A 13,567-nucleotide genomic window follows, 5' to 3' on the forward strand; every position below is an offset into this window, starting at 1 on the left:
ACGATTTAACCGAGTCGTTGGCTGACCATAGGAAGGAACAACTCCTTTTCTACAAGGAAAAACGTACAAAAGCACCAGAACCAGGCTCAGAACCAGCCTTCGTCTGCTCTGGGCTGAGAAAACAGGAAAGAAACACAAAATCACAACAGCTAGCAGTTTGGGGAAATGCTAATATTACTGCTAAGGGTTCCACTTGTAAAGATACACAGTCAGAAATTAACAGTAGTTTGAGTTACTGAGCCTGTCAGAGAACAAAATGGGGGTTAATTTTACAAAGTGATACTTAGGTAGCTAGCTTGTAGCTACTACTTAGCAAGACGAGCTACAAGTGAAAGATTTAGCTTACAAGCAACATATGTAGCTCCAAATTCAATAGTTAGTTTGCAAACCAGTTTTCAAATCACATAATTTGTTAGCATGCTAAGTATAAGCTTTTGCTTCTGTCTACATATCTAGTTAGCAAGTTAGCTTCAAACAACATAGTTAGCCAGATAAAATATATATCTAGCAAGGTAGATTCAAACTAAATATTTGGTTAGCAAAATCCCGTAGCAATTTAGTTAACAAAGGGAATATTTAACTCCAAACAAAATATTTGCTTACATACAAATATTTGTTTAGAAAATTAAATATTTAGCTCCAAAATAAATACCTAGATTAAAGCTAATATTTTTGCTTCAAACTACGTATTAAGTTAGCAAGCAAATTATTTAACTACAAAACATTTTGTTTGCCAACAACTGTGACATTTACAAAATGAATCAGATAAATGGTGATAAATGAACCTCATTTTTTCTTATGTCAGGCTAAATAATCCAAATTACTGCTGTTGATTTTTGACAGTGTAGCTACTAACAGCCTCCCATAAACCTCAGCATGCTAGCATCTTGACGCCGTGCCAAAGTTAGCATTAGGCTCAGATAACCTGCGTGGCCGTCTATAGATTTACAGTCCTGCTGCGGTCCGAGCCTCCGAATGATGAATAATGAAAACAGGCAAACATAAAACGACCCCATAGATTCGCTCTTATTAGATCCTAAAAAGCTCCGGATTCAGAGCGGCGAGGATTTATGTCTCGCTTCGTCCTGCTTTCATGTGGACGGACCCTCAGTGTCCTCCTGTTTCTGTCGTTTGCATTAAGCTCAGAAAAAACACAGAGCTGAACCATCAATTACAGGATGAGGCCGATTTTTGGCCGTAACTCTGCAAAGTCCTGCAGAATGTAGCCGACTAACGGCGGTTTAATGGACGATCTGTGACAAAGATGAACAGGAGCCTGAATCCTGACAGCAGAAGCTGCTAATTAGCTGACAGAGCGAAGGCAGACAGACGGCCGCACTTTGATTCCCATGTGGCAGAGCGGAGAGAAATGAGGGGAGCAGGTTTCTGCAAAGAAATCTGCTCAAATTAATTAAAACTAAACTATTATAATGAAAAAAACTGGAAAAAAATCTGGAAAACACTTTGAAAGTCAAAAAATGCTAGAAAAATTCAGAAATTTTTAGATGAATCTGACATTTTCAAGTAAAAAACTTGGAAATTTATAACTGGGAAAAGAAAATTCTGACTTTATTTTTGACAGAATTTTGAGGAAAAAGTGAATTTTTTTCCCTTGAAATTTCTGCATTTGAACAGCCAAACATTTGCTGCAAAAACATCTCAAGAATGTTTAGTTTAATTTGAAATTTTCTGAGTTTCAGAAGTCCAGAATTTTTTATTTTTGTAACTTTATTTTTGAGATTAAGTTCAAATTTTCAGCTTTTTCAAGCAAATTTTTTTGACTTCTCAAAATCTGTTTTTCCTCAAAATTTGCTGATATTTATCTAAAAATGTCTTAGTTTTTTTCTAGCAAATTTGACTTTCCAGATCAGAAATTTCCTTTTTTTTCCTCGAGATTTTCAGGGATTAATCTCCAAATTTTTGATGTTTTCCCAGGACATTTTTGACTTTTGAAACAGGAATTTAAAGAAAAAAAATCTAGAAATTCTTAAATTAGCTTTTCCAAGTCTTTTCTAGCAAATTGTTGACTTTTTACACTCGAACGTTTCCAAGATTTTTCTATAAGATTTTTTAGCTTAAACTCAATATTTCTGACATTTTTTTTCTAGTAAATTTTCTACATTTCAAACTCAGTTATTTCAGTGTTTGGTGGAAATAGACTCATTTTGTTGGCGTCCTAACACTCCTGTTAAACTCATGAAATTCCCAGATCATCACTAGCACGAACCAGAACAAGATGGCGGATGATCATCAGCATAACGAGCTCTGATCGCCGCCGCCGCTCGTCACGCTGCTGAAATAGAAACGTGTCACTGCAAACAGACTCAACATGCCAAGTTCCATTATTTCAAATCCCTTTCTCATTTTTCTCTGTGATGAAGCGTGACAGACTCAGGCGTTGTTGTAGGGATCTGCATGGAAAACGTCTCGTGTGTTTGGCTTCTGGAGGAAAGTAAATTAATTTGCAGAATAACTTTAAATGTTTGTCACAGAGGAAGTCAAAATAAATCTTTGTTTCACGAACCTCGGCTGGTTGAGCCATTAAAAACGAGCCGTCGCTAGTCATTAGCCTAGCGCTGGTGGCAGAGCTACGGAGGAACATTAGGGCCCGATGAATAAAAAAGATGTTTGTTTTTTCTCAAAATTCTAATTTTCAGTCAAAATCTAAAAAATCTTAAGTTTATGTCAAAAAGTGATTTTCAGAATAAAAAATAAAAACAGATTTTTATTGTTATGGGATTTTAAAACTGGATTCTGATGGATCCGTTCATCCATCCATCTGTTCATCCATCCATCCATCCATCTGTTCATCCATCTGTTCATCCATCCATCTGTTCATCCATCCATCCATCTGTTCATCCATCCCTGAATCTCGACAGTTAATCTGGAATATTCCAGTGAATCTCCCGACCCGGATGAACCAGTATTCCCAGTCTGATTCCTGAATCATTCCCACCCTGGTGAACATCCTGGTTTTCCCGTGTTCATTGGCTCTTTACAAACTTTAATCTGCCTCCTTTTCTCCTCTAAACATCATTAACTTTTTAATTATTTGCTCCTCACAGATCATTTCATGTCTTTGTCTCGTGTTTTATTTCCAAAATCCTCATTTCCAGGCAGGACAGAAAAGCCCTTGTGGATTTAAAATTAATTAAAATAAAACTTTCTGGATAATAGCAAAAGCTTCAATTTATTTTCCTTTCATATTTTCCTTCAAAGGTTTCATCCGCTGCACCCGAAACGTTCTGCCCACCTTGAACTGCTGCTAATCGATGTTGGGCCATGAAGCCCGTCTGCGGCGGAGCCTGGATGTGGAGCCGAAACCGGAATATTATTATTCCGGGCCGCTGGAATAACTCCCACTTAATGAAGCAGATGGTGTTTCTACCTGGGACGTCCAGACGCTCCGGAGGCGGGAATTAATCCCACTTAGAGTCTGAAAAGAGATTCATGCGACTCGTAATAAACACCGAACTGAACTGAACCGAATCGAACTGAATCAAACCAAACCAAACTCAACTCAACTGAACTGAACTGGTTCAGAAAGGTTCCTGTAATCCAGCTCAAAGATGGATCCACAGATTAGGATTAAAACTGTCAAAACATTATTACATTCTGAATAATAAGTTTTTTTCAGATCTCCTACTTTCTTCTCAGATTTATGTGTTTTTTCACATTTTGACTTTTTTCTTATTCGTGATTTTTTTTTTTTTTTTTTTACAAAATTGTCTTTTTTTCTCAGATTGGAATCTTCTCAGAATTCCGACTTCTCAGATTTATTTTTTTTTTTTCACAGAGTTCCAACAATTTTTTTTCTTGAATTTGCGACTTTTCCCAAATTTCTATTCTGATTTTTTTTCACAGAATCCAAATTTATTTTTTGTCTCAGATTGGAATTTTCTCAGAATTCTAAATTTTTTTCCCTTAATATTCTCACTTTTTGTCTCAGATTTCCATTTTTTTTTTTACTTTTTTCTGTTTTTTTATTACTTTTTTTCATTCTCAGATGTATCTTAATTATGTTGTTAGTGTGCAAAAACACTCAAAAAACTGTTCCTGAATTCATATACCTGGATTTTAAATGTCAAAACTCCTGAGATTAAAGTCAGAATTCAGTTTAAAAACAGTCGACATTTTTTCTAGTGGCCCTAATCCTCTACATACCGATCTGGGAGAAAACCAGAAGAAAAAAAGTGTCCAGCTCCATGTGTAGGTCCTTTTATAAGGTAATGTGGACTCCTGCAGTGCAGACTGAAGGCTCGGGTTGGAACCTTGTTAGCAAGGAAAACACTGGAACATGACGGGATTAAGCAGGAATGTGAGGAAAACCTCAAACTGGCTCCAATTACTGCATTCTGTCCTGTAAAATAATAAGTAATTATGACTAAAACGAGCTGAACTGATGGCAGGAGGGTCATAAAGGAGCCGCTGTTGGGAAATGAGAGTAAAACTCACTGAGTCACGTTGGTCCAGAGAGACACAAACAACCCAACGATTTCTAGGTGGCCTAGTCAAAGATTCACCTCCTAAAAAACACTACAGGACAATGATGGATGGATGGATGGATGAATGGACAGATGGAAGGAATGGATGGATGGATGAACAGATGGATGGATGAACGGATGGATAAATGGATGGATGGATGGACCTATTTGTTGTTTTCCTATAAAATATTTCCCTTCTCTTCCTCTCCCAACAGGAAAGGCGGCCATCTTTGACCTCCTCTCCCTCCCCTCGCCTCTTCCTCCTCCCTCCCCAGCTGAACCTCCTCTTTCTCTCTCTCTCTCTCTCATTGGTATTTGAGCGATGTGAGCTGCTGCCTGGCACATTTCATGGCTAATCAATGCGATCGCCGCCGCAAACAGCCGATCAATCGTCCAGATCGCCGCATCATCCGCTCCGCCCGCCGCCGTGAGCGATGGCGACACCTGTAATTGGATTCACTCCGTCAAACAACGGAGGAAAACCGCCGGTTCAGAAAAAAATGAGACAATTACACCCAACAGTAATGCCCTGCGTTCAGAACGGCTCATATTTATTCTGAGAGGCAAAGCGGAGCAGAACGTTCAGCAGGCGCTGCTCAGACGTGTTTTATTGAATTTGTCAGGCTGTTTCCTTCTCAGAGGCCCGATCTTTTCCTCTATCTCCTGTATCCATCACACACACACACAAACAAAATGAAAATGATGGGTTTCTCCCAGCACCCCGCTCGACCCCTGCACCAGATTAAATCTGACACTCACGACCAGCTCTGACAGCGGGGGAAAATGCTGCGGGCCGGCCGGGTCTGGCTCAGGCTGAAGTGTTAGTTTGGAGTGACGGACTAATTAGGGCTTTCCTGCGTCTAGCTTTATTTTCATATTTACTCCAGGAGCCAAGCAGCATTCCCAGACCTGTTCGGGAGAAGGCAGGTATTCCTGGACCGGAGGAAGGCAAAGACGAGGCTGAAGACGGGATAAAAGCCACAACCACGCCCTCTGCTGGCGAAAACAGGCACCGCAGGAGCATCAGGCAGGAATCGGGTTCAGTAATTTAGATGATTATGGAGTAAAACTGACAAAAATAAACAATGAGTGCTGCCTCCAGACAACTGCAGCTGTCTGGAGGCAGCACTATCAAAATATATCGAATAATTGGAGTTATTTATTTCTAAAAACAAAAAAAATGGGATTCATTTATACATCTTTTCAGCATGTTGTTGACCATTTCAACATGAAGAATATTTAGATACAAACTAAATATTTACTTAGAAAACTAAATGTTTTCTAAATATTTAGTAAGGAAGTTAAATATTTAGCTGTTAGCTACATATTCAGTTAGCAAACTACATACTTAGGTGCACCGGTTAGATAAGTATATTGTATTTAGCTTCAAACTAAATATTTCATTTGGTGCTAAATATTTAGTTAATTAGTAAACTAAATATTTAGCTCCAAATTAAATTGTTAGCAAACTTCACACTAAATATTTGAAGCTAGCTAAATATTTAGTCATTTAGATCCCATGTGTTTTTACTGTGTCGGGTCCGGTCCGGTCCGGTCGGGTCGGGTCCGGTCCGGTCCGGTCCGGTCGGGTCCGGTCCGGTCCGGTCGGGTCGGGTCGGGTCCGGTCCGGTCGGGTCGCTCTGAAATCTGAAACCTGCTCAAATCTGACGCCACTCCATTCATGTTTACGTTTCATAAAACTGGAAGCTGCGCTCAGCGTCTTCAGAGGTTTTTATGTCGTTTCCTTCAGTGGTTCTTGGTGCAGCGCCCCCACAGGCGAGGAGGGGAACAGGTTTTTTATTTAGTTTGGATAATTTTATACGGTGCAACATGAAAGAGAACGACAGCAGCTAAAAATGTAACAAATGTTGCAACTTTGATCCCAAATCGAACCAAATCTGCCAAAATATCAGGTGTGAAAACACAGTAAACTTCAGAGCCAAAACCATCAACCAGCTCTTATTCTCTTCTGAACTCAGACTCTGAAATGAAAATATTTTACTAAGCGAGCCGATAAATTTATGGAGCGACTTTCTCTGCGCTGCAGTAAATCATTCAACATTGTTATTAACATCAAACATTATGGGATAAATCCCTGCAGCTGTAATAAAGCAAACAGCTGTTAGCGGCCAAGAGTCCGCGGCGCTTTCAGAAGACGAATGGGATGAAATCACACGGATGGAAAACATCCCTCAGGTCAAAACGCATGAATACCCACAAGCCTTAGCATGTACAACACGTTACTTTATCACGAGTCGTATTTCCTGCGGCGTCGTTTGGGACAGATTTGTCCCCGGGGACAATAATTACACCCTCCAAAGTTTAGCTTTTTTTTTTTTTTTTGTTCCTCTGGTGATTTCCTGCCCCATGAAATTAGGCCTGGCTGCGTCCATTCATCATCCCATTACCTCCGACTGCTGCCTCTATATATAGAGCCGCTGTGGAAGGAGAGCAGAGAGGAAGGTGGCAGCAGCAGCAACATCAACATCGCCAGCAATCACACAATCACCGCGCGTGATTACGGCTCGTTAGCCGAAGCAGAGAGCTTTCCAAGGAGCAGCGTTGACCTTTGTGTTGCATCTCAGAGGAAGATGGCATCGTTTACCGTCTCAGATCTCCGATAGCTGCTTTTATTTACTTATTTCCAACATTTAAATTGGTTTTTCTGATGGAAGCTTTTCCTTGTTTCTAGCTAACATAAACTCTGATATGAAATTAAAGCACAATAAGTGAATTAGCTGCAATATTATTTTATTCTCTCATTCAAAACAAGAAAGTCAATGTTTTACATGTAGATATTTATTAATAATAATAATTTTCCCCATAGCACTTTATAATTTACAGTGCTTATAAAAAGTATGTTTTTATTTCTTTTACAAAATTGATTATGAGCAAAAAAATTTACAAAAAACAAACTTTAATACCAAAGTGAAAACTGATTTCTACAAAATGACGACAATGAGAGAAAATATTTAACAAAGTGATTGAATAAATATGACAGAATACTAAGAAAAAAAAATAACTTTGAAAAGTAAAATTATGAGAATAAAGTCTTAATATAACAAGAATAAAGTAAAAAATTACAGCTTTATTTTTGTAACACTATGACTCAATTCTTGTTATATCTTTTATTTCTTAGCCCCATCTATCACTCCGTCATACATAAATATTCACCCCTTTAAACTGTAGCTAACCTCTAAAAATAGACACATTTTGGCCAAATGATCTGGAGCTCCACTTAGGTTGCTAGGTAACGGGCAGAACTCTGCTGGCGTTACTAGGTAACAGCACAGCGCCATCAACTGCAAATTAATAATTGGAAAGTTTTTTTTAAACGGCTCATTTTTCAGACACTGAAAAACATGACCTTATTGCCAAAAGGACATCTCAGTCATTTTGTTAAGTGTTGAAGTTGATTTTAGGAGCAATTTAGACCCAAATGGAAGCATGAGTGTGGGAATTTTCCCTTCATTTTGTCTTATTTTTGATTTCCTAAACATAATATTTATGCAGTCACTTATTTTACTGTTATTATTTTTAAAGAAATCATGTTTTACTTTGAAATTATATGGTCTATTTTTCTATTTTCTTGTCTGAAAAGCCACATTTTTGCAGTAAAACATCCAAAGGGGGGTGAAAACTTTTCACAGGAGCTCTGAGCTCATTTTCTTCCAGGAAATACGTTCAGAGAGCGACTATTAAGATAAAGGTTAAACGTGTTAGACTAACAGTGACCCATGCTGGTAGCGCAGAATATGATGGGGACATGTTTGACTTTTATGGGGAAGAAGAAACAAGCGGCACCACTTGTCCTGCTGTTTATTTGACAGACCCGTCAGTCGGAGAGGAACCTTTTAACCGACCCATAAACACACTGCGCCTGCGGTTTAAACAAAGTCTGAGCCCCAACACTTCGATTCTGCGTGAGAACAAGACTCTCTTTTAGTCCTACAGCAGCAGGGGGCGAGGTTTATTTTGAAAGGAACAAGTAGGAACACATCTATGAAAAGAGTTTGACCTCTGACCTTACGCTGAGTTTAGATTAAAAAGGTGGCGGCGGGTCGGACCCAAAAGGCCGTCGGCGCTGCGGCGTTATGTCGGTGGGAAAACGACGAAGCGGTGAGGGGTCACGGCGGGGTCACGGGGCCAGATGACATATTTCTGCCTCCAACATGTCGGATCTGAACGTGTCAGTCTGAAACTTTACGCTTTAACGTAAAAACGACGGAAACGTTTACAGGAAACGGAGCAACGCAACATGTTGCTGTGTGGAAACATGACTGATCGCCGTGGAGACGGAGCTACAGAATGTAATTCATCTCACTGGGCTGCAGCAATGTTTCAGCTCTAAGATGTTTATGGAGCTAAAGTAGGGTCAAAAAGTTTGGTCTAAAAAAAATAAACTGAAAAAATAATTTTGAGACAAAAAACAATTTGAAACTCAAAAAATAGTGAAACTGAAAAATAACTTAGAAATAAAAAAATACATTTATATATATTTGAAACTGATGAAAATGTGAAATTTGAAAATAAAGATCTGAAACTAAAAGAAATATTCTGAAACTTAAAAAAGATTTGAAACTAAAAATAATTCTGAAAGAATAAATATTTGAAACAAAAAAATACTTCAAACTGAAAAATAATGTTTTCAATCAAGAGAAAAGGGAAACTGAAAAACAATTCTGAATTTGAAAAAAGATTCAAAATTGAAAAATTATTGTAAAAACAGGTTTAAACTAAAATAAATACTTGAAACTGGAAAACAAATTTTAAAATGAAAAATAAAATTAAAGCAGAAAACTAATTTTGAAATAGAAAAAAAAAACTGAAAATTAATTTTTAAATTAAAAAAAAACTAAAGCTGAAATTTTTTTGGAATTTTGTTTGTAAAAAAAATCAATTAATTGTATTAAAATGTTTATTGTATTAAATATTGCGTAATAATCCAATTGAAATGAATGTGTCAAATTTCAGGTCCTAATTAACTGATATACGAGGGACGAGTTGGTCCATATTTGAGAACCAATTATTTAGATTTTTCTACAATCTGATCAGTGACATGTGGCTTTGTGACCTAATGTTTCATTTTCTATGAGGACCAGATAGTCAATCTCACTTTGACAACGGTGCCAACCAACACCAATCCAAGGTCCACAAATGGCCCCTGCACCGCATTTTGGACACCCCTGCACTCTGACGAGCATTTTCAGGTATCACTTTGAAAATATGCAGATTTCCTAATGAAATAAAAGCTGAAATCCAGAGTAATTTTGACAGATTGTTTAATCTAAGGAGACAGTGGGGAGGTTTTCCTGCATCGTGTGGGTTTCAAACAGTTTTACGAAGATTAACAAGCAGTTAGCTTCCACCTCCAGCCCCATTGTTCTGAATCTGAGCAATAAGGAAGCAACAATGGAGGAGTGGGCGGCTGCAGCTGCATGTTTGACTTTACTGGGCCTCAGATTTGTCCGTTTGACGACTCAGCCGGGTTTTCACCGCCTACAACCCGAAACGCAGATCAAACAGGATCTAAAGCTGCATCAGAGCCAAACCTGTTGGGAAACATTCACACAGAACGCAAATAACAACCAAATACCATCATTTCACCCCAAAAAATCCCATTTGGGGTTCGAAGTGGAACATCTTTTACTTTTAAAAGACATTTTCAAGTTTATGTAGAACAGTTTGGAGATTAATCTCAAAATGTGTTGTTGTTATTACGTCTTTCCCGCAAGATATTAAACTATAGGGATGATTTGATTTGATTTTTTCTCATATATCACCAGACAGGCTCCAAACGATTTGAACTTCAAGAGTAAAATATTTATTGAGAAAAAATTCAAGAAATTTTTGAGAAAAAAGTTTGTTTTTTTCTAGAACATTTTCAAAATGTTTTAGAAGACATTTCTAGACAAAGTGGAATTTTTTTCCTGTATTGAAATTTTTTAAGTTCAACTTTTGAAATTTAAAATTTTTCACATTTTTTTCCTAGAAATTTTCAGACATTATTCTCTAAATTTCTGAGATTTTTTTTGCAAAATGTTGTCTACTCCTTTGGTTTTTCTAGTAAATTTTGGACTTTTTAAACTATGAAACGTTAAAGTTTTTTCTAGGAATTTTGAGATTCCTCTCAGAATTCCTGATTTTTTTTTTCTAGCAAATGTCTGACCTCTCATACTCGGAAATAGCCAATTTTTTCTAGAAAATTTCGTAGATTAATCTCAAAGTTCAGAGTTTTTTCTAGCAAATTTTGGAATTTTGAAACTCAGAACTTTCCATGTTTTTTCTAGAAAATTTCTGAGATTAATCTCATAATTTCTTGTTTTGTTTTCGAGCAAATTCCTGACTTTTTAAACCGAAATGTTCAGTTTTTTTTCTGAAATTTTTTTTTTTTTATTGAGCTCAAAATGTATATATCTTTTTTTTTGGTGTAAATTTAATCGTTTCTATCCATTTAAAATGGCCGTAAACTCACCATCGTAGAACCGAACATCAAGCCCTGCAGTGACTTCAGTCATTGTGTTGGTGGGAAACAGCAGCAGGCCAACAGGAACCGGGCTGCAGATGGTTCTGCCGTCTCTTTCCTCCGATTCAATACACAGAAGCAATAAAGGAGTAAATAAACAGTTCAACCTTCATTAAACCTGAAGATTTGTGGCTGTTATTGGTTTTTTTTCTGTTGGTGAAGCAGCAGAGGGCGGTGGGAACGTCAGGACTCCGTTTCCCCACGGTGACCGGCCGGCCGCCTCCTGCACCGTTAATATCCATTTGAACTCGATCTGCTCGGCTCCGTGTGACGCCACATCAAATACTCAGCCTTCGCTTTTGTTTTGATGTTAAGGAGAGCTCAAGCAAACCCGCTCTGATGTTCTTTACCTCATAAATGTCTCCCCTCTCCTGCTCTCATCGTATTTCCTCGCCGGTATGCGTCTCCTCTCCCTGCCGGGAACTAACTCGAAGCACGTTTGAAAACAAAATGGCGGCCCGGGCCGAGACGAGCCGGCGGTTGATCGTTACAGGGGACAAACTAAGTCAGCGGATGGAAAGGCATGTTTTCACTTAAGGCTAGTCAAAATAAAAGTGATGAAAGACATTTTACAATAAAATAAAGTATGTTTAGAAAACATTCATAAAGGAAAAGTAGTGAAAAGCAGGAATACCAAATACCTTTTAAGTGGGCATGAGCCAACACATACGCAGCCTGACGTGGTTACTCCTGTTCATCTTTTTACTTTTTATTTAATATTTACCACTTTGGAACCAGCTTGTGAAGAAATAACCAATTATATAATTATATTCTGTTTTATTCTAAAGCTAATGATGTTCCAGTTATTATTCAAAGCCAGTTAGTCTGGCAGATTCGGTTCAATCGGAGACCAAAATTTCGACATTTGTTCATTTTCGGCTTTTGCGGTTCACTTTCACACTGCATTGAGTCAAAAACACCAAACCTGTTCCCCTCCTCGCCTGTAGGGGCGCTGCAATAAGAACTACAGAGGAAAACAACATGAAAACTTCTGAAGAGCACACTGAGCACAACTTCCTTTTTCACAAAATGTACATAAAAATGCAGAGGCGGTTGCAGGATTTCTCTTTTGTTTTTAGCTAAAGACCACTAGCTAATTCTCCTGCTAGCGCTAGACTAGAATGTTTGCTTTGGTTGTATTTACCCAGAATGCCTGGCGCTGTAGTCCACTTCCTCCTTTTGGAGCAGCACCAAGTTTATGTCTCTTGGTGTCTGGAAAATGAAGCGCTTCAAAAACCTTTCGAATGTAATGTCCCTTGCTGTTACCTAGCAACCTCAGCAGAGTTCCAACCGTTACCTAGCAACCCCAGCAGAGTTCCGACCGTTACCTAGCAACACAATCTGAGCTCTAGTGCATTTGGTCCACTGGTTTTGCTGCTTCACAATAGCTGCTGGAAAAGACGTGTTTCGTTGTTGACTTGCTGTCATGAAACCGCTTGCTGCTTTCTTGTTGGTTGTGTACGAGACTCCACTTCTGCTTTTCTAAGATGTATGATTGCATAAATGCGCACCCAAATGAGCAGCATCTTTTTTGGATTTAAAGTGACAAGAGGTGCTGAAGTCAAAATGTAAAGAATAAAGTTCCTCCTTCTCCAATGCTTCCTAATGACTTGACAAACTAGTTCAAACAAACAAACAAACAAACAAACAAAATACCTTCTGGTCAGAAGAGGAAATAAAAACAAATCCGCATCAAGTAGGAATGAATTTGAGCAGATCGAGGATCCTTATCACAACCTGCTAAAGATGACAGCTAATGAGTTTAAAATCCAATCAGGTGTAAGCGTTGATGATCATGGCGGCGGCGATCGCTCAGCAATCATCATCATCGCCGCCGCAGTGATGAGGACAACAAAACCCAGAATGTGATTACAGCGAATGGGAGAGACGGAGGCGGCGGACGTTGGAATTGGAAAATATGAAGGTACTTTGTATTGATATACGCGGCGAGATTTAATTTACTTCCAAATGAAACATTACTCGTTCTCCAACCTTACCAGAGAAATGAACATTAAGGCTCCTTAGGAAATTACAGATTAGCGTCTGATTGGTGTTTTTACACGTCGGTTCTCAACACTCACAATGTTCCTGTTGTAGGAATAAAAAGTATCATAATGGAGGAAAGTTTGAACCTTTGAAAGGTGAGAAAGTTACAAAAAAACCATCATGAACATGTTTAAACTAGAGTTTCGTCTCTTGGGGTCAGAATGACGTCTTGCTATTGTCTGAACTTTTCACCTTTGACCTTTGCGGTGTTGATTTTCACAGATTTTAGTTCTCATTGATTTTTAAGCTATTTCTTTAACTAAACTTGTTTTATTTTTCTACAGATCGTAGCTTAAGTTCAACAGATCTGGGCAGGATTTGTGTCGAAAACACACAAACATTGACGAGTTTATCTGGGAATCAGAGCCTGGAGGGAAACCAAAGAGCTTTTTATTTGTTTTCCCAAAGTGTTCCTGGCTCAGCGTTTCTGTTTTCTGTGAGAAGCAAAATCATTCATGCTTGTTAAACTTTTAACACTTTATGACAATAAAACTACAAAACCCATGTCAGT

The 13,567-nt window shown here is 38.3% G+C and overlaps 1 protein-coding gene and 1 long non-coding RNA gene across 7 annotated transcripts in view; one reads left to right on the plus strand and one right to left on the minus strand.

Moving 5' to 3' along the window:
* The window catches only part of LOC103474014 (ephrin-A5b-like), a 127,416-nt gene extending 122,247 nt beyond the window's left edge, over positions 1-5,169 (plus strand). For all 3 annotated transcript variants that reach the window (XR_014090089.1, XR_014090090.1, XR_014090091.1), the window contains one exon: positions 3,220-5,169. The gene's annotated coding sequence lies outside the window, so the exon portion shown is untranslated. The remainder of the gene's footprint in view (positions 1-3,219) is intronic.
* The window catches only part of LOC145554061 (uncharacterized), an 80,670-nt gene extending 68,478 nt beyond the window's left edge, over positions 1-12,192 (minus strand). For 3 of the 4 annotated variants that reach the window (XR_014090095.1, XR_014090094.1, XR_014090096.1), the window contains exons 1-2: positions 11,361-12,192; positions 10,960-11,068 (exon numbers count right to left, since the gene is read on the minus strand). This is a non-coding gene — a long non-coding RNA (uncharacterized LOC145554061). Of the gene's footprint in view, positions 1-9,913; positions 10,037-10,959; positions 11,069-11,360 lie in introns of those variants that run through there. The other variant, XR_014090093.1, reaches the window with a different exon arrangement.
* Between the last annotated feature and the right edge of the window lie 1,375 nt (positions 12,193-13,567).

The sequence above is a fragment of the Poecilia reticulata genome, chromosome 12 (assembly GCF_904066995.2).
Source record: "Poecilia reticulata chromosome 12, P_reticulata-male-v2, whole genome shotgun sequence".
Classification (NCBI taxonomy): Eukaryota; Metazoa; Chordata; class Actinopteri; order Cyprinodontiformes; family Poeciliidae; genus Poecilia; species Poecilia reticulata.